At 38.4% G+C, this 21034-nt stretch overlaps 1 pseudogene; it reads right to left on the reverse strand.

Annotated features, from left to right (window-relative positions):
* Positions 1 to 12132: 12132 nt before the first annotated feature.
* Positions 12133 to 12232, reverse strand: LOC113276802 (annotated as a pseudogene).
* Positions 12233 to 21034: the final 8802 nt, after the last annotated feature.

A 21034-nucleotide genomic window follows, 5' to 3' on the forward strand; every position in this document is an offset into this window, starting at 1 on the left:
ACAGCCCAATAAGCTCTATGTTCTAACTCAACAGGTAAATGACATGCCTTGCCATACACAAGCCGATAAGGCGACATTCCAATGGGAGTCTTAAACGCAGTACGGTAAGCCCATAAGGCATCAGTAAGCCTAGACGACCAGTCTTTCCGATTAGGATTAACTGTTTTCTCTAATATACGTTTTATCTCCCTATTAGAAACCTCTACGGTCACTAGTATGTGGATGATACGGGGTATCTACCTTATGTATAATACCATATTTCTTCATCAAAAGCCTAAAAGGTCCATTACAAAAGTGCGACCCTCCATCACTAATTATAGCACGCGGTGTACCAAAACGTGTAAGTGTATTATTTTTCAAGAACTCAATCACAACCCTATGGTCATTGGTTTTATACGCAACCGCCTCAATCCACTTAGATACATAGTCTACAACGACAAGGATGTAAAGGTTACCAAAAGAATTAGGAAAAGGACCCATAAAGTCAATACCTCACACATCAAAGACCTCAACAACTAAAATAGGGTTCAAGGGCATCATGTTCCTATGGGAAATGGTTCCTAACTTCTGGCAACGCTCACAAGTAACTCAGTGACTATGGGAGTCTTTAAACAACGAAGGCCAATAGAATCCACACTGCAATATCTTAGCAGCAGTTTTCTTAGCACTAAAGTGACCCCCACAAGCATGATCATGACAAAAGGAAATAATACTGGACTGGTCACTCTAAGGTATACATCTCCTAATAATCTGGTCTGGACAATACTTAAACAAATAAGGATCATCCCAAAAGAAATGCTTCACCTCGGCTAAAAACCTAGAACGATCTTGTTTACCCCAATGTTGGGGCATTCGACCAGTAACAAGATAATTCACTACATTCGCATACCAAGGTGCTTGGGTAACAAAGAACAGTTGTTCATCAGGAAAACTATCCCTAACAGGAGGAGAATCATTAAGGGTATCCACAACAAGCCTAGACAAGTGGCCTCCTACTACATTTTCTGCACCTTTTTTATCTCTAATGTCTAAGGAAAATTCCTGCAACAATAGGATCCATCTAATCAATCTAGGTTTAGTATCCTTCTTGGAAAGAAGATACCTCAAAGCAGCATGATCAGTAAAGATTATGACCTTAGAACCTAAGAGGTAGGATCTAAACTTGTCTAAGTCAAACACAATAGCTAATAGTTCCTTCTCCGTAGTGGTATAGTTCAACTGGGATCATTCAGAGTTTTGCTAGCATAGTAAATCACATGAAGTAACTTATTTTCTCGCTGACCTAGCACAACACCAATAACATAATCTGAAGCATCACACATGATCTCAAAGGGTAGGTTCCAGTTGGGTGCCTGGACTATGGGGGCGGTAGTGAGTAAATTCTTAAGCTTCTCAAAAGCCTCTAAACAAGCATCATCAAAGACAAACTTAACGTCTTTTGCAAGCAAATTGCAAAGAGGTCTAGAAATCAAGCTAAAATCCTTAATGAATCGACGATAAAAACCTGCATGCCCTAAGAATGACCTAATATCTCTTACAGTTTTTGGGACCTGTAAAGTTTTAATAAGGTCAACTTTGGCTCTATCTACCTCTATACACTTCGAAGATACGATATGCCCTAGAAAAATTCCTGAACGAACCATGGAGTGACATTTCTCCCAATTAAGTACTAAATTCTTTTCCTTACACCTAGTCAAAAATAATGACAAATGATGCAAGCACTCATCGAAAGACGAACCAAACACTGAAAAATCATCCATAAAGACCTCTAAGAACCGTTCTACCATGTCAGAAAATATGCTCAACATACGACGCTGAAAAGTCGCAGGGGCATTACATAGCTCGAAAGGCATGCGTCTATACGGAAAGTTACCAAAGGGACAGGTAAAAGTGGTTTTCTCTTGGTCTTCTGGGACTATGACAATATGATTATAACCGCAGTATCCATCTAAAAAGCAATAATGGCTACGTCCAGCTAATATCTCTAGCATTTGGTCGATGAAGGGAAGGGGAAAGTGGTCCTTCATAGTGACCTTGTTCAATTTCCTATAGTCAATACAGACACGCCAACCCGTGGTCACCCGGGTTGGTATTAACTCATTGTTATCATTCTGGACTACAGTAATACCGGATTTCTTGGGAACAACCTGAACGGGGCTGAACCACTTACTGTCTGAAATGGGGTAGATAATGCCTGCATCTAACATCTTAAGAACTTCGGTTCGAACTACTTATTTCATATTAGGGTTCAGTCGACGTTGCATCTCTCTAGAAGGTTTGGTGTCACTCTCTAAATAGATCTGATGCATACAATCAGTATGACTTATACCCTTAATGTCTGTTATGGTCCACCCTAAAGCTTCCTTGTTATTCTGAAGGACGGTCACTAGCCTACTTTCCTGATCATTATCCAAGTCGGATGCTATAATCACAGGTAAAGTTTAAGATGGGCCTAAAAACACATATTTCAGGGAAACTGGTAATGGTTTAAGGTCCAACTTATGAGGATTTTCTAACGAAGGAACTAGGGTAGACTCAGAAACGGGTAGAGGTTCGAACTTAGGTTTCCATCCATTACTAGTGTCTATCAAAGGGCTTGAATCTAACAAAGCATTCACCTCATTAATCACATCGTCATCATCAAAATCAATCCCAAAGTGGGCTAGGCATTTCTCTAATGGATCTTCTAACAAAGTGTTTGGTAATGACTCCTCGACTAATGTTCCTATCATGTTCACCTATTCTATGTTCGAGTCATCTAGTTCAGAGGTTAGCTTACTAATATTAAAAATGTTCAGCTCAATAGTCATATTACCAAAAGACAAATTCATAATACCATTTCGACAGTTAATGATCGCATTGGATGTAGCTAAAAACGAGCGATCTAAAATCACTGGTATTTGGTTCTCTGGGTCAGGGACAGGTTGGGTATCTAGGATAACAAAATCCACTGGATAAATAAACTTTTCGACCTTAATAAGAACGTCCTCGATCACACCACGAGGAATTTTAAAGGACCTATCGCTAACTGAAGTGTCATCTGGGTAGGTTTCATCTCACCAAGTCATAGCTTAAGGTACACATGGTATGGCAGTAAGTTCACACTGGCTCCTAAGTCAAGCAAAGCTTTCTCGACACGGTATTTACCTATTGTGCAAGAAATAGTAGGGGACTCTGGGTCTTTATACTTAGGAGTAGTGGTATTCTGAATAATAGAAGTCACATGACTAGCTAGGAAGGCTTTCTTCTGGATACTAAGTTTTCGCTTTCGTGTACACATATCCTTAAGAAACTTGGCATAAGCGGGAATCTGCTTAATCGCATCTAACAATGAGAGGTTGATAGTAACCTACTTAAAAACCTTCAATATATCATTAAAGTTGGACTCACTCTTAGTTGGAACTAGCAGCTGGGGGAACGGGGATCTGGGAACAAAGCCGGGCACAGAATGACCCTCATTGGTCTCTTTGGAGACTCTATCAGTCTCCTCATTTTCTGGCTCAGAAGGGTGAACTACATCATGTTCACTATCAGGCATGACAACCTTATTGTCAAATTTCTTTCCACTCCCAAGGGTTGTTATAGAATTCACATGATTGTACGATTTCTCTCCTTTAGGGTTAGGATCAGTTTGACTAGGGAATCTTCCATCTTCTCTTTCACTAAGAAACTTAGATATTTGGCCGACTTGAAGTTCTAAGTTAGCAAGAGACTGGGAATTATTCTTAAAATTCTGCCGGGTTCCTTCTTGAAAACCATAGTGGTTCTTTGATAACATCTCATGGTTCTTTGCTAACATAGTAAGGGTTTCTTCTAAGGTGGAGATCTTTTTCTCATTCTGAAACTGAGGTTGACCTGAAGAGTTCTTAGCATAACCAAAACCTGGGGGAGGCTGAGAATTACTAGACTGTCCTTGATTCTGACCCTTAGACCAAGAAAAATTAGGATGGTTTCTCCAACCAGGGTTGTAAGTCTCTGAGTATGGGTCAAACTTCTGACGGTTCTCAAACCTAGCATTTTTATAGACAGCATGGGCTTGCTCTTCACTAACCCGACCTTCCAAAAACGAGTTGTTGGGTTCTACTCCACAACTAGACACTTGAGAGGCTCTAAACCTATCATCAGGTTCAACAAGAGACTTATGTTTAGGATGATTCAATTCCAAAGCTTCTAACCTTCTATACAAAGCAGCAAACTTAGCATCAGACTCAAAGCTTGTATCTACCACATTGGTGCTACTTCTATTGACCAAGAGTCTTTTGGGGGTTCAACACAAGACTCCCACTGTTGGGATTTTTCAGCAATAGCTCCTAAGAAGGTAAAAGCATCATCAACACTTTTACTAGTGAACTCACCAGCGCACATAGACTCAACCATGCTTTGGTTGAATAGTCTAAACCATCATAAATAATCTCTACTAGTTCCATCTTATCAAATCCATGGTGAGGACACTGGGATAGGAGATCATTGAATCTCTCTAAAAACCTATAAAGAGACTCTCCCTCTTGTTGCACACTAGCACTAATTTTCTGCATAACAGACGCAGTTTTATGCTTAGGGTAGAATTTCATATAGAAAGCAGCAATAAGTTCCTGCCATGTTTCAATGGATTCAAATGGTAGGTTGTTCAGCCAGGTCTTGGCTTTATCTCTCAAGGAAAAGGGAAACATCTTAGGTTTCAAGACTTCATCAGTAAGGTCTTTTATTCTAATTGTCCCACAAATTTCCTAAAAGTCCCTAATATGAAAATAAGGGTTCTCATCGTCTTTCCCTAAGAATATAGGGATCATCTAAAGAATACTAGGTTTTATCTCGAAATTAGCCGTAGTCGCTGGTAATTTAATGAACGAAGCTCGGGAGGACCTAGTTGGGAACATGTAATCTTTCAAAGTTGCCATTGCTGGCACATCTGAAGTACTAGGGGTATTTTCCTCACGAAGAGACAGATTCTCAAAACTGAAGTTTCCAAAAACAGGGCTCTCAAAAGAAGAGTCTTCGAGCTCCCCGCCTTCACAAGAAGAACTACTAGGTTTATCACTAATCAAACGACCTAGAGTGTTTATTTTCCAAGCCCGCTCTTTAATAACCTTGGGCATATACTAGAAAAACAAAAGAAAAAGAAAGAAATCCTAAAAGGAAGGGAAGTTCTAAGCAAACAAAAACAAGGATGACTCCACCACAACAAACCTACTTATTTCTAGCAAACAAAAAGCATGATGGCTCCACTTAGATTGTTTTTAAACCAGCTTCTAATCCTTCGAAAGGAAATTCGTTACAATTTAAGCAAACCCCTCTGGAATCAGTCCGAGTTTAAGTAAGTTAAATCGAGACGAGGGAAGCTCATTGGAGCTTTGATACCCAAGGCCTCACCGGCGTTACAAGGCGGCGTATTCAACTCGCAGAAACCATCATGAACTTTGAAGCATGCTTAAAATATTAACCAATATTTTCCGAATGACTTTCATATTAAGCTCATTACCCTATAGGTCTCGTTCTAGTCAAATTTTAGGCTTAGGTTCGCGTTTGGTTTCGTTTTCCTAAGGCGGGAAAGAAGGGAACGGTGAGGAAATCCGAACCCTTATCTTGTATGGACAGTCCTTGCCCTTTACTAGGAAATTAAAGCAGCCGTTTTCAAATCCTCAGCATATATGCAAACGAAAGAATACAGTAACTCGCTGACAGGGGATTGGCGAGTGTTTCGACAAACTTACCTCCCGTACCATACGGGGGATGAACCGTTGTAGTCGACTCGGGCCACGACTCCTATGTCATGTACGAACCCGAGGGGCCGAGGCGATATCGTAATCGCCGTCCTTCTCTGCAAACAATTGATATTTAAACTACCCTTCCGTAGGGTTTAAAAAAAACAAAGTCCCAAAGTCCACAGTCCAAAGTCCAAAAATAAAGTGCAAAAGAAAAAGATAATCAAAAAGAAATTCTAAAAAAAAATAAAAAAAAATAATTGTCTCTCTCTCTCTTTTTTTTAATTAATTTTTATTCTCCTTTTCTTTCGCTCATTTCGCTTTGCTTTTACTCCAAATCTTTAAGTATTCACCAAAAGCTTTGGCAAATTTTTCTTTCGCTCCAAATTCCAAAATCTGTAAGGAAAAGACAAAAACCCAGAAACGTAAAGAAGAACAAATAAAATAAAAATGAAAAAAAAATAAAAACCTAAAAAAAAAAATCTAAAAACTCTAGCCTAAAGAGAAGTCCGCGTCGGCGGCGCCAAAAATTGATGTGGTTTTCAATTGATTTGTAGTAAAAAGTTCGTTGAGACTTGTGAAAGCAAAAGATTTTAGATTTAATGAAATTTAAAAACAAACAAAACTTAATTCAAAATTATTAGGAATAACCAAGACACTGATTCCACTATCACACATGAATAAATTATGGCAAATAATCCAAAACTCTAATTATCTTTTAAGTCCCTTATTTCTTAATTCACAAATAATCAAACATATTCTCAAATATTAATTGTATTCCTCAAGCATAGACTATCAAATGATTAAACAAAGTATAATCTATCAAATTGAATCACAAGTAATTAAGAAAATTATGTAAACATTTAAAAACTATGCAAGAGCAGTGATTGAGTGAATTATAATTAAAAATTAGAGAAAATGAAATAGTTACCCATTATTCATGCGTGAATAGCTTCCTCATTGCCTTGCTCGTGGGAGAATTAGCTCATCATCATGTTGAAAACACACTCAAAATTCATTTTTATTGCTCAAAGGGTGTTTACAAAGATGAAATGGAGAAAACCTATTAAAAGCCGGGTTTGTAACAGTTATAAGTGTTACAAACTGAAAAGAACGATAGAACAGTATTGTCGCTGATTCTCGACCCTCGCCTGTGTGTCGTTTCCACTGTTGAAAAACGACTGTCTTGGATGGTCTGTTCTTCGTGTTCTTCAGATGAGCAGCAGCAGAAAAATATTTCTGGAACTTGATTTTCTCGACTCTGTGATGCTCTATAATCTCCCAAACTCTCCGTAACCTCTTACTGGCTCCCGTAGACCCTTATATACTCAATTGGACTGAAAATAAGCCCTCATAACTCCAAATAATCCAGCAGTCAATGAAAAAACATTCTCATGCAAGATACGTAAATTTTATTCCCCGTTTTAAAACTTCACGCGTCTACATCTTAAGAATCTCCCTTATTTAACTTCTCCACGCTTCTGCGGAGACCGAGTGCCATCCAAACATGAGCAGCGCACGTCTAACTTGCTGTAATCTCGTGAAAATATCATTTTAGGAAGCCCATTTACATGGTCAAATCACAGAAATCAGCTAAACCAAGTAATAACAAGATTGGACAGAGCCATGTGTTCTACTTCATGGATGAGTACTTTCCCAAATGCCATCATAAAAAATCTCATACCTTATGGATCAGATCATGCGCCCATTCTCCTGAATACTAACTCTCAAAATGAAAATTTATCCAAACCCTACAGATTCTATGAACATTGGATGTCAAACAAAACCTGTAAGGAGGAGATCAAGAAAAATGGAAGACGAACAAGAAAGGCACGTAATCTTACAAATTTACCAACAAGATAAGAGAACAAAGATGGGTTTGACAGTATGGAGGGTTAAGGAGTATGGAGATACAGATAAAAGATAAAAGAAACACAATCTCAAATCCAACAAATCATTAGCCAACCACAAATGGACATGGAAGAATATCAAAGGCTTCAGAACCAGTTGAAGAACCTCTATTAAAATCAAAAACAAAACTGCCTATCAACAATCTATAAACAATGTCATTAAGTATCAGGATAAAAATTCGAAAATGTTCCACTCTTAAGCAAACTATAAAAGAAGATGCAATCAGATTCACTCACCGCAGGATAAAAATGGAGATTGGAAGATCTCAAGGGTGGACATGTCAGAAATTTTATTGAACCATTTCCAAGAAATTGGAACAACCTCAAATCCTATCGAAGATGCAAAAATCATGAGTCTTATATATCCTTGTATTTCTGAAGGGGAAAACCAAAGGCTCGCTCAAGTTCCAACAGGGCATGAATTTAAAGAAAATGTTTTCCAAATTAAGTATTGGTCTGCCCCAGGGCCAGACGGATTTCGAGCAGGCTTCTACCAGCAAAATTGGGAGATCGTTGGAGATGATATGGTGAAGATGGTGCAGGAATTCTTCATAAATGGTGAACTTCTTAAAGAGATGATGAGTGATTAATTTACATATTTAGAATGTCAATTCCATTCTTGTTTTAGCTATAATTCTTGCATATTACTTGTTATTATGATTATTTTCTAGTTTATTGTCATATCATGTGAATCATCCAAAAAGGAGCTATAAAGTGCTTAAATGAACGAGGAAGTGGAGTCTATCAATGAAGGAAGGCCAAAGTTCAAATTCAACTCATTAAAATCTAGGAGTTCTTAACATCATCTTGAAGAGAACGAGAATACGAAAAGAACGCAAAAAAATGAGGTCATTCCGAGTTCAGACAAAGAAGTTATAGGCAAAACAAGATTGAAACTTGAAGTTACAGAGAGGTTCGGCTGATAACTTCATCAACACGAGTCAGCCGAACCTGAAGCTTAAAAATCAATATTTTCGAAGAGTATACAGGAGAGTGTTCGGCTCAAAAGTAATTTAATCAAGTGAGCCGAAACTGGTGATTGCCTGGAGTGAATTTAACTTGTCAGGTTCGTCCGGGAAAGGTCGGGAAGTTATGAGACGAACCTGAAAACTTCCTGGGACATATTTGGACGCGAAATTGACTTCTAACTCAAGGAAACACGGTCAAGGAAGGATTCTAAAGCCTAACTTTGAGAGTTCTATATAAGAAGACATCCAGAGCCTTAAGAAAATATATCTCATCTCACATTATACTTTTGTTCTTCAAAAAATATTCTAGGGTTTATGATAGACGCATTTATGTGTCTAATATGTCTCAATTATATGTATTGTTAGTACTCGATTTTGTCTTTATTTTGTTATTTTATGTCTTTGTAGGTATTTATAGAGAAATAAGATCTTGCGGCAAAATTGGCTCGAAAAGTGGTGTTTTACACCCCAGGATAAAGTACTAAAGGCACCCCAGAAATGCACCGGAAGCACCCCAAAAATGTGCCGGAAAAACCCCAGAAAAATTACTATTTACGCCCAAAAATTACTATTTGCACCCCATAAGGCAAGTGCTAAAGGGAAACCCGTACAGGATTAGGGGGAGGACATCTTCTTCTCAAATTCAAAAACACCAATTTTGGCGGGAAAACATTTCACTTCACTGGCAGAATTTCGATCGAATGTTTGGAGAAGTTTTTGTGTGATTCAATCGCTGAAACTTCATGGGTAGTTGTGATATGTCCTAACAGAGCTAGTGTGGGTGTTTGTTTCGATCAAATTTGGCTGGATAACTTGGTTTAATCCAAACAGGGAGTTGGAGGGAAAACATGAGCTTGCACGAGTTGTGAGGAATTTAAACGTGTACTGCACGTGTTTGGAAGAGTTGATCTATATTCTGGAGCGTGAAGAAGGTATAGAAGGAAAGAAATACAGCTGCAGAAAAGATTTTTGGAAACAATATATTTTCGAGAATAAAAGAAATAATGGGATTAAATAAAGAGATTTTGGGAGATTCAATGTCGCAATGATGTATAAATAGGTTCCTAGGATCACATAGAAGGGGGACGGAGAGTTTGGGGTCGAGAGGAGAGCTCAGGAGGCATGAATCAAGAGTTTTCAGAACTCTGTTTCTGCTGCTGCACCAAGAACGAAGAACAAAAGACCACCAGAGGTAGTCGTTCATGCTACAGTGACAATGACAGCCACACGAGGGTCGCAGAGATACAACAACATCAGTTCTTTTTTATCGTTCTTTGTAACAGTATTTTGCAACAATTATAAACGTTGCAAACACCCGATTTTCATTATTTTCTTTCCATTTCATCTTTGTAAACAAATTTTGAGCATGAATCAATATTTTGAGCAAGTTTACACAATGATGAGCTAAACCCATCCTCTGGGGCGAAGGAGGAAGCTATGTCGCCAATGAAATGTGGTAATCTCTATTTTATTTAATTTATGCAATTATTATATGATTATTTGCCTTGATAAATAAATAGATAAAATGGTTTTTGTTAAACAATTGTTATTTCAATTGATGGAGCATTCTAGCCTAGGGTTTTGATGTCCCATACTTTCGATTTACAATTGTTATTTCTAAAAAATAAACTTTTGCAATATTAAGAATCAATTTGAATGAAGGATTTGCATAATTATAATTAGAAAAATAAATCACTTTGATATTGGTAATTAGTGGAATCCATAGCCCCAGTCTTCTCCATATTTTTCATATCACTTTTATTTAAGTTTCCTATATTTTTTATTTAAAATTAAGTCTAAAATCTGCTTTCACAAGTCTTGAACGAATCTTATCACTACAACAACTTTGAAAACACACCAATTTTTGGCGCCGCCGATGCGGACTTGTCTTTAGGCTAGAGTTTTTAGATTTTTTTTTTAGGTTTTTATTTTATTTGTTCTTCTTTACATTTTTGGGTTTTTGTCTTTTTCTTACAGAACTCGGAATTTGGAGCGAAAGAAAATTTTGCCAAAGCTTTTGGTGAATACTTAAAGACTTCGAGTAAAAGGCAAAGCGAAAGGAGCGAAAGAAGAAGATTTTTTTATTTTATAAAAAAAAAAAGAGAGACATTTTTTATTTTTGTAGATTTTTATTTTTTTTAGACTTTCTTTTTATTTTGCACTTTATATTTTTGGAATTTGGACTTTAAATTTTGGGACATTATTTTTTAAACCCTACGGAAGGGTAGTTTAAATATAAACTGTTTGTAGAGAAGGACAGTGATTACGGTATCACCTCGGCCCCTCGGGTTCGTACATGACATAGGAGTCGTGGCCCGAGTCGACTACAAAGGCTCGTCCCCCGTCTGGTACGGGAGGTAAGTTTGTAGAAACACTCGCGAATCCCCTGTCAGCGAGTTACTGTCTTCCTTCGTATGCATATATGTTGAGGACTTGAAAATGGCTGCTTTAATTTCCTAGTAAAGGGCAATGACTGGCCATACAAGATAAGGGTTCGGATTTCATCACCGTTCTCTTCTTGCCCGCCTTAGGAAAACGACACCAAACGCGAACTTAAGCCTAAAATTTTGAATAGAACGAGACCGATAGGGTAACGAGCTTAACAGGAAAGTCATTCGAAAAATACTGGTTACTCTTTTAAGCATACTTCGAAGTTCTTAACGGTTTCTGTAAGTTGAATGCGTGACTGCGCCGCCTTGTAATACCGGTGAGGCCTTGGGTATCAAAGCTCCACCGAGCTTCCCTCGCCTCTATTCAACTTACTTTAACTCGGATTGATTCCAGATGGGTTTGCTTAAATTGTAACGAATTCCCGTTTGAAAGATTAGAAGCTGGTCTAGAAACAATCTAAGTGGATCCATCATGCTTTTTGTTTGCTAGAAATCAGTAGGTTTGCTGTGGTGGAGTCAGCCTTGTTTGTGTTTGCATAGAACATACCTTCCTTTTTTTTAGGACTTTTCTTTTTAATTTTGTTTTTATAGTGTATGCCCGAAGTTTTTAAATGGGCTTGGAAAAGAAAAACTCTAGGTCATTTGATTAGTGACAAACCTAGTAGTTCTTCTTGTGAAGGCGGGGAGCTCGAAGACTCTTCTTTTGAGAACCCCATTTTTGGAAACTTCAGTTTTGAGAATCTGTATCTTCGTGAGGAAAGTACCCCTAGTACTCCTAGTCCTTTGGTAGTGCCAGAAATGGAAACTTTGAAAGCTTTGCTAAACCCAACTAGGACCTCTCGTCCGTCTTGTATCAAGTTAGCTGAAACCGAGGAAAATTATGAACTGGAACCTGGGACTTTACAGATGCTCCCAATATTTTTAGGAAAGGAGAATGAGAACCCCTATTTTCATGTTAGGGAATTTGAGGAAGTTTGTAGTACTCTGAAAATTAAAAACCTAAGTGATGATGCGTTGAAACTTAGGTTATTCCCCTTTTCCTTAAAAGATAAAGCCAAATCTTGGTTGTATAGTTTGGACTCTGAGTCAATTGAAAACTATGATCAACTCACTTCTGCCTTTATACATAAGTTTTTTCCAAGGCATAAAACATCGTCTATTAGGACACAAATATGTACTTTTGCCCAACAAGAGGGAGAATCTTTATATAAGTACTTAGAAAGGTTCAATGACTTGATATCTCAATGTCCTCATCATGGTTTGGAGAAGGTTAGGTTAGTTCAGATCCTCTACGAGGGTTTAGATTATTCAACAACAACTATGGTTGAGTCCTTATACACAGGTGGGTTTGAGAATAAAACTGTTGATGAAGCGATTACATTTTTGAATGAAATCGTCGATAAGACCCAACAATGGGAAAATAGTAGGGAACCCCATAAAACAATTCTTCTAAGTAGAGGAAATGTTAATAGGGTATAAGGATCTCATGAGTCAGATGCTAAAATAGCAGCTATAGCCAAAAGGATAGAAGCCTTAGAATTAGGTCATTCTAGTGGTAGTAGTGGAAGGAATGAGCCTTTTTGGGAAGGCCATGCTATTGAAGAGAAAGCCATTGCTCTTTATAACAACACTAGGTTTGATAACCGACAGAAGTTTGACCCATATTCAGAAACCTATAACCCTGGATGGAGAAACCATCCAAACCTTTTGTTGGTTCAAGGGCCAGAATCAAGGTCAGCATAGTAATGCTCAGGTTCCCCCAGGTTTTGGCTATACTAAGAATCCTTCAGCTCCGGCACAGTTTCAGAACCCTTGGGATAAGAAGATTATGAGTTTAGAAGAGTCTCTTGCTTTGTTAACTCGTAACACTGTGCAGTTTCAGCAATCTGTTGCTCAAGGTTTAGAAGAAAATAAGAGAATAGGTCAGGCTAACTCTCAGGCTATTTCCGAGTTGAAATCCCAGTTAGTCAGATAAATGAGTCTTTAAGAGAAAGAGGTAAGTTTCCTAGTCAGACTCAACCCAACCCTAGAGGAATTAATGAAATAGGTGAAAGACCATCTGATCATGTGAATGCTATTAAAACCCTTAGGAGTGGTAGAGTGATAAACAACAAGGTTTCCATGCATGATAGTGAACATGCTGTAGTTCACCCTTCTAAACCAGAAACTGAGGAGACTGATAGAGTCTCTAAAGAGAACAATGAGGGTTATATTGAGCCCGACTTTGTCCCTAGAGCCCCATTCCCACAGCTGCTAGTTCCAACTAAGAGGGAGTCCAATTTTAATGATATATTGGAGGTTTTTAAGCAGGTAACTATCAACCTTCCACTACTAGATGCAATTAAGCAGATTCCCTCTTATGTTAAGTTTCTCAAGGATATGTGTACACGAAAGCGAAAGCTTAATGTCCAGAAGAAATCCTTTCTAGCTAGTCAGGTGAGTTCTATTATTCAGAATACCACTACTCCTAATTATAAAGACCCAGGGTCCCCTACCATTTCTTGCGCAATTGGTAAATACCGTTTTGAGAAAGCGTTGCTTGACTTAGGAGATAATGTGAACTTACTACCATATCATGTGTACCTCAAGCTAGGACTTGGTGAGATGAAACCTACCCAGATGACACTTCAATTAGCTGATAGGTCCGTTAAAATTCCTCGTGGTGTGATCGAGGATGTTCTCATAGAGGTTGACAAGTTTATTTATCCAGTGGATTCTGTTATCCTAGATACCCAACCTGTCCCTGACCCAGAGAACCAGATACCGATAATTTTAGGTCGCCCGTTTTTAGCTACATCCAATGCGATCATCAACTGTCGAAATGGTATTATGAAATTGTCTTTTGGTAATATGACAATTGAGCTGAACATTTTTAATATTAATAGGATACCCTCTGAACTAGATGACTCAAGCATAGAATTGGTGAACATGATAGGAACATTAGTCGAGGAGTCATTACCAAACACTTTGTTAGAGGATCCATTAGAGAAATTCCTAGCTCACTTTGGGATTGATTTTGATGATGATAATGTGATTAATAAGGTAAATTCTTTGTTAGATTCAACCCCTTTGTTAGATACTAGTAATGGATGGAAACCTAAGTTCGAACCACTACCAGTTTCTAAGTCTACCCTAGTTCCTTCGTTAGAAGAGCCTCCTAAGTTGGACCTAAAACCATTGCCAGATTCCCTGAAATATGTGTTTTTAGGCCCGTCTGAGACTTTACTTGTGATTATTTCTTCCATCCTGGATAGTAATTAGGAAAGTATGCTAGTAACCATACTTCAAAACAATAATGAAGCTTTAGGCTGGGCCATAGCTGACATTAAGGGTATAAGTCCCATTGTTTGTATGCATCAGATCTATTTAGAGAGTGATACCAAACCTTCTAGGGAGATGCAACGTCGACTAAACCCTAATATGAAAGAGGTAGTTCGAAACGAGGTCCTTAAGTTGTTAGATGCATGCATTATCTACCCCATTTCAGACAGTAAGTGGTTCAGGCCCGTTGAGGTTGTACCAAAGAAATCTGGTATTACTGAGTCCAGAATGATAACAATGAGTTAATCCCGACCCGAGTGACCACGAGTTGGCGTGTTTGTATTGACTATAGGAAATTGAACAAGGTCACTAGGAAGGACCACTTTCCCCTTCCCTTCATCGACCAGATGCTAGAGAGATTAGCTGGACATAGTCACTACTGCTTTTTAGATGGCTACTCTGGATATAATCAAATCGTTATCTTCCCAGAAGACCAGGAGAAAACCACTTTTACCTGTCCCTTTGGTACCTTTGCGTATAGACGCATGCCTTTCGGGATTTATAATTCCCCCGCGACTTTTCAGCGTTGCATGATGACCATATTTTCTGACATGGTAGAACGGTTCTTAGAGGTCTTTATGGATGATTTTTCAGTGTTTGGTTCGTCTTTCGATGAGTGCTTGCATCATTTGTCATTATTTTTGACTAGGTGTAAGGAAAAGAATTTAGTACTTAATTGGGAGAAATGTCACTCCATGGTTCGTTCAGGAATTTTTCTAGGGCATATCGTATCTTCGAAGTGTATAGAGGTAGATAGAGCCAAAGTTGACCTTATTAAAACTTTACAGGTCCCAAAAACTGTAAGAGATATTAGGTCATTCTTAGGGCATGCAGGTTTTTATCGTCGATTCATTAAGGATTTTAGCTTGATTTCTAGACCTCTTTGCAATTTGCTTGCAAAAGACGTTAAGTTTGTCATTGATGATGCTTGTTTAGAGGCTTTTGAGAAGCTTAAGAATTTACTCACTACCGCCCCCATAGTCCAGGCACCCAACTGGAACCTACCCTTTGAGATCATGTGTGATGCTTCAGATTATGCTATTGGTGTTGTGCTAGGTCAGCGAGAAAACAAATTACTTCATGTGATTTACTATGCTAGCAAAACTCTGAATGATGCCCAGTTGAACTATACCACTACGGAGAAGGAACTATTAGCTATTGTGTTTGACTTAGACAAGTTTAGATCCTACCTCTTAGGTTCTAAGGTCATAATCTTTACTGATCATGCTGCTTTGAAGTATCTTCTTTCCAAGAAGGATACTAAACCTAGATTGATTAGATGGATCCTATTGTTGAAGGAATTTTCCTTAGACATTAGAGATAAAAAAGGTGCAGAAAATGTAGTAGTAGGCCACTTGTCTAGGCTAGTTGTTAGTTCCCCTGATGATTCCCTTCCTATAAGGGATAGCTTTCCTGATGAACAATTGTTCTTTGTTACCCAATTACCTTGGTATGCGAATATAGTGAACTATCTTGTTACTGGTCGAATTCCCCAACATTGGGGTAAACAAGATAGTTATAGGTTTTTAGCTGAGGTTAAGCACTTCTTTTGGGATGATCCTTATTTGTTTAAGTATTGTCCAGACCAGATTATTAGGAGATGTATACCTGAGAGTGACCAGTCCAGTATTATTTCCTTTTGTCATGATCATGCTTGTGGGGGTCACTTTAGTGCTAAGAAAACTGATGCTAAGATATTGCAGTGTGGATTCTATTGGCCTCCGTTGTTTAAAGACTCCCACAGTTACTGTGTGACTTGTGAACGTTGCTATAAATTAGGAACCATTTCCCGTAGGAACATGATGCCCTTGAACCCTATTTTAGTTGTGGAGGTATTTGACGTGTGGGGTATTGACTTTATGGGCCCGTTTCCTAATTTTTTTGGTAACTTATACATCCTTGTCGCTGTAGACTATGTCTCTAAGTGGATTGAGGCGGCTGCGTGTAAAACCAATGACCATAGGGTTGTGATTGAGTTCTTGAAAAATAATATACTTACACGTTTTGGTACACCGCGAGCTATAATTAGTGATGGAGGGTCGCAATTTTGTAATGGACCTTTTAGGCTTTTGATGAAAAAATATGGTATTACACATAAGGTAGCTACCCCGTATCATCCACAGACTAGTGATCAGGTAGAAGTTTCCAGTAGGGAGATAAAACGTATATTAGAGAAAATAGTTAATCCTAATCGGAAAGGCTGGTCGTCTAGGCTTACTGATGCCTTATGGGCTTACCGTACTGCGTTTAAGACCCCCATTGGAATGTCGCCTTATCGGATTGTTTATGGCAAGGCATGTCACTTACCTGTTGAGTTAGAACATAGAGCTTATTGGGATGTTAAGCAGCTAAATTTTTCACTCGACAAGGCAGGAGCCCATAGGAAACTCCAGATCAATGAGTTGGATGAGATTCATAGAGATGCATACGATAGTGCTCAGGAGTATAAGAACTAAATGAAACTTGTGCATGGTAGAAATATATTAAGAAAGTCATTTTCTCCAGGTCAAAAAGTTCTTCTGTATGATACCCGCTTGCATCTTTTCCCTGGGAAGTTACGTTCTCGGTGGACGGGTCCTTTTATTGTTCGCACTGTCTTTCCTCATGGAGCTATTGAGATCGAGACACCGGATGGTAGTAGTTCTTCTAAGGTTAACGGTAAGAGATTGAAACCCTTTTTAGAGCCCTTTCCTACAGGTGATATTGAGGAGGTCCCTCTGGAGGATCCTGTTTACCCTTGATTGACCATCGAGGCGATTGTATGTTGTATATTAGTTTTTGATTTCTCTCTTCACCCAGGTACTATCTTTCCGACTTCTCTCTTTACTAATTCCTCATGTTGCCTTACTGTTTGGTATTGCTCTTTCATTAGAAACATTGAGGACAATGTTAGATTTAAGTTCGGGGGTGGGGAAGAAATTTTTTGTTAGCTTTTAGTTGCAATAAATAAACTCCAGAGCCTAGAAATTTATTTTTATTAAGGTTGGAACTAACCAATCTAAGTGGATGGGAACATCTTGGTTGTAGGATTTGAGGAACCAATCTGATTAGATGGAAACATCTAAAGAGTCTATTCATAAAAGCACAGAGCTCAGGTATTAGAATTAAAAAAAAACATGGTAGTTTCGCCATATCTCGTTGAATCCTAATCCTTTTTTAAATTTTTTTTTTTTAAGTGATTTGGTGGTGCACACGATTCAAGTTGTTACCTTTGCTAGGGTGGAATAGAGTGATTGAGATACACAAAAAAAAAGAAAGACCAGACCATTAGACCAACCGGAATAAATTCAATAAAGTCGACCACTGGTGCCCTTGTATATGCCAGTTGTGTTGACCTAGAGTTAGGTTTATCGACCACTGGTCCCCTTGTATATGCCAGTTGTGTTGATATTAGTCAGACTGGTATCTCAGTCCATTAGGATAGGTTCACCTTGGGAGAGGCCTTCAGACAGATATGGGAAACACCGTTCACTTTTAACCATATCTTTATCCATCTTCTTAATCTTTCCATTTGATTGGTTGACTCCGGTTATGATGTACAGAAACTATCTGAGTAGAGCTCTGTCACTTATATATGAATTTTAGTATGCTGAGTGCAAACTCGTGTTCAACAATTGGAATTTCGCATCAGGGTACTTCCTCCTGTAGTCAATGAGAGTATGCCAACCAAGGAGATTCTTTAGTGACTTCCAAGGTTCTGCGTAGATAGCTAGGGTCTGGAGTAAAGGTTTTGTGGGTACACCTCTGGTAAACCCTCCGGAGACAACACTCCGCCGCTAGGGCCACCTAGCGGTTTAACGGCTTGCTGCACGTGCTAAGTGTAGTCATTTTTATTTTGTAGTTTTGATTTGCTCGAGGACTAGTAAATAATAAGTTTGGGGGTGTTGATAGACGCATTTATGTGTCTAATATGTCTCAATTTTATGTATTGTTAGTACTCGATTTTTTATTTATTTTGTTATTTTATGTCTTTGTAGGTATTTATAGAGAAATAAGCTCTTGCGGAAAAATTGGCTCGAAAAGTGGTGTTTTACACCTCAGGATAAAGTACTAAAGGCACCCCAGAAATGCACCGGAATAGGGGTGTACAAAATGCCCGGAAGCCTGCTACCTGCCATATACCGTCTGGGTCCGAAGGAGCCCATGGGCGCCCGATAGCCTGTCATGGGCTAGCCCGACCTGCCCGATAATTTTAAGTGGGCGGACTCGGGTTTTTGTTCAAAAATTAGAGCCCAGCCTGTTCACCTTCTGGTAGCCTGTTTAGTTACCCGGCCTGTCTGCTTACCCGATAGCCTGTTTAAGTACCCGGCGTGCGGAATAACCCTTTAAATATTATATGCTTAAAAATAAAATTATAATATATGTATATTATTTTTTCATTATTCTTTCCCTTTTTCTCATAATTTTTCATTCTTTCTTCATTTCTTGTTATCTCCTCCGAACTCTAGGTTAGAGAGATCAAAATTTTCTGCCAAAATTAGTCTCCTTTTGGTCTTAATCAGAGATTTTACTTTCCTTTCTATCATATTCTCTCGTCATCTCCTTTTTTTTATCTCGTTATTTCCTTTCTCTCGTATTCTCTAGAGAGATTTCAGCCAAATATTGTGTCTCCTATTGGTACAAATTCAGAATGGAATCAATGGATTATTATACGATTTGCAAAATTGAAATCCTTTTTAATCATAATGCAACCGCCTTCTTTATTTATAGGGTTGAATCATTCAGTATCTATTGTTAATTTATTTTGGAGAAGAAGGGGCTGATAAAACTGTAAGTTTTTTGTTCTAATCTACTACAATTGATAATGATATTTAATACATTCAATTATGTTCTATGCTTTTATTTTGGATGGTGTTGAAAGCATGATACTATAGGTATTGGTTGATTTGGAAAAAAAATTTATTGTCATGATAGATTTAAATTTACAATTAAAAGTCAGTTTTATAGCTAAGATTTGTTAGTTGTCTGGTTCTTTATCAATGTAATCAAAAATTTAGTTTTAATTGATGTTTTTTGATAGTTTTGTGACACTTACTGAACATAAGTTTACTATTTTTTTTGTGGTTGACTGGTAGCTCAAGGAATGAGACCTAAAACTATGGTTATATTTACACCTGCAAGTATACAGGGTCAGATAGTAGATAATGAATAAGCAGGGGAAGTCCACATGGACAAGGAGGGAGCTGGTGTTGTTTTCTAAATCTTGCTAGTGACAGTGACTAAAAGCACTAGGGCATTTGAATCCACCCAATAATCCTAAGCTAAGTCAATGCCTATTCAAATTATGTTCTTGTTCTTTTCCAGATAAAACTACAATGAATGATCTCTCAGTTAGTCTCCCTAACTCACCCCTAGTATAAACTGTCTTCTTACAGCACAACCTATCACAGGCTCATTTGGTTCAATTAGCTAACTGTCATTCCTTTATCAGTTAAGCACATTTCTTCCTCCAGAGAGGTCTCAAATGGATGACTTATCAACCAACTTCACTAACTCACCCCTAGTATCAACTGTCTTCTTACAGTACAATTGATCACAGGCTAATTTGATCCATTAGCTAACTATCATTCCTAAAGCAATGAAGCACAACAAGAACAACAACATGAACATGAATTATCTTAACATATGATTATGGGTTTCATCAAAACCCTAGTTATTAAATTATAACATGATGAACACAATACTGAAAATAAACTACTACAACTTGGTGCACCGGCTACTCCGGGCATGCCCAAAATCAACACCCATGTCTTCAATTTATACATGCAAGCTTTTTCCCCGAAAAATCCCCAAACAGTAAAATTAGGGTTTACTAAAAAAATCTAAAATCGACTCACCTAATCTCTGATGACACTCAAATACGTCGACCCATGCTTCCTTCTCGTCTGCTGATGCTACCCATGCCTTCGATTTATCCTCTAACCTCACCTATTTCATCAACTCCTAACCTAGGGTTCCTGAGAGATGAAACGATTAGGAGATGATAATATAAGTGGCTAGAAAGGTAGGTCTTGGTTGTTAGAAGTGATGATGGCTCGCGTGGTGGTGGTTGTGGCAGTTGAGGAAGGTGGAGGTGATGATGGTGGTGCGGAAGGGTAAGGTGGTGTTGCAGAGGGTGAGGGAGAAGATGGAGTCGATGGGGTTTGAGGAAGGGGTTGTTTGTTTTGCGGGTATATGTATTTGGTTGTTTGGGTGTTGAGCAGGCTCATCAAATCTTGATGTTTCGCGAAGCTGAGCCGTGTGATGCGGAAATGATAGATCGATCTAACAGCGAGATGGAAGGGAGCGAGGAGCGACCGTTGGATGCTGAAGTACAACGAAGCTGACAGCTCAAGATGGAGTTAGGTGCTGTAGTGTTAGACAGGAGATTCAGACTTTGATGACTGGCGATGCTGCGACCGTAAGATGCTGAGATGATCCAATCTGACGGCTAGAAAGGGAAACGGGTATGGATATATGAAATGGATTTGGGTGAGGGTTTTGGGCCTTGGGTATGCCAAGCCCATATCTTCTTTAAGAACAATTCTTCCTCTTCAAGCCCACTTCTAGCCTTTTGGTCTTGTGCACAACATTCTTCGCGGCTTCCTTGTGTAATTCCTCCCGGCTTTTCACCGCTTTTCTGCTCTTTTCCGCTCCGCTACTCATCCAAACTTTATTTATTACCTAAAAATGCAAAATTAATTAATAAAAATATTTATTCTTGAAAACAAAGAAAATACAGAATATGGGATAAAATGTAGAAT

Source organism: Papaver somniferum, chromosome 4 (genome assembly GCF_003573695.1).
Source record: "Papaver somniferum cultivar HN1 chromosome 4, ASM357369v1, whole genome shotgun sequence".
In the NCBI taxonomy this organism is placed as follows: Eukaryota; Viridiplantae; Streptophyta; class Magnoliopsida; order Ranunculales; family Papaveraceae; genus Papaver; species Papaver somniferum.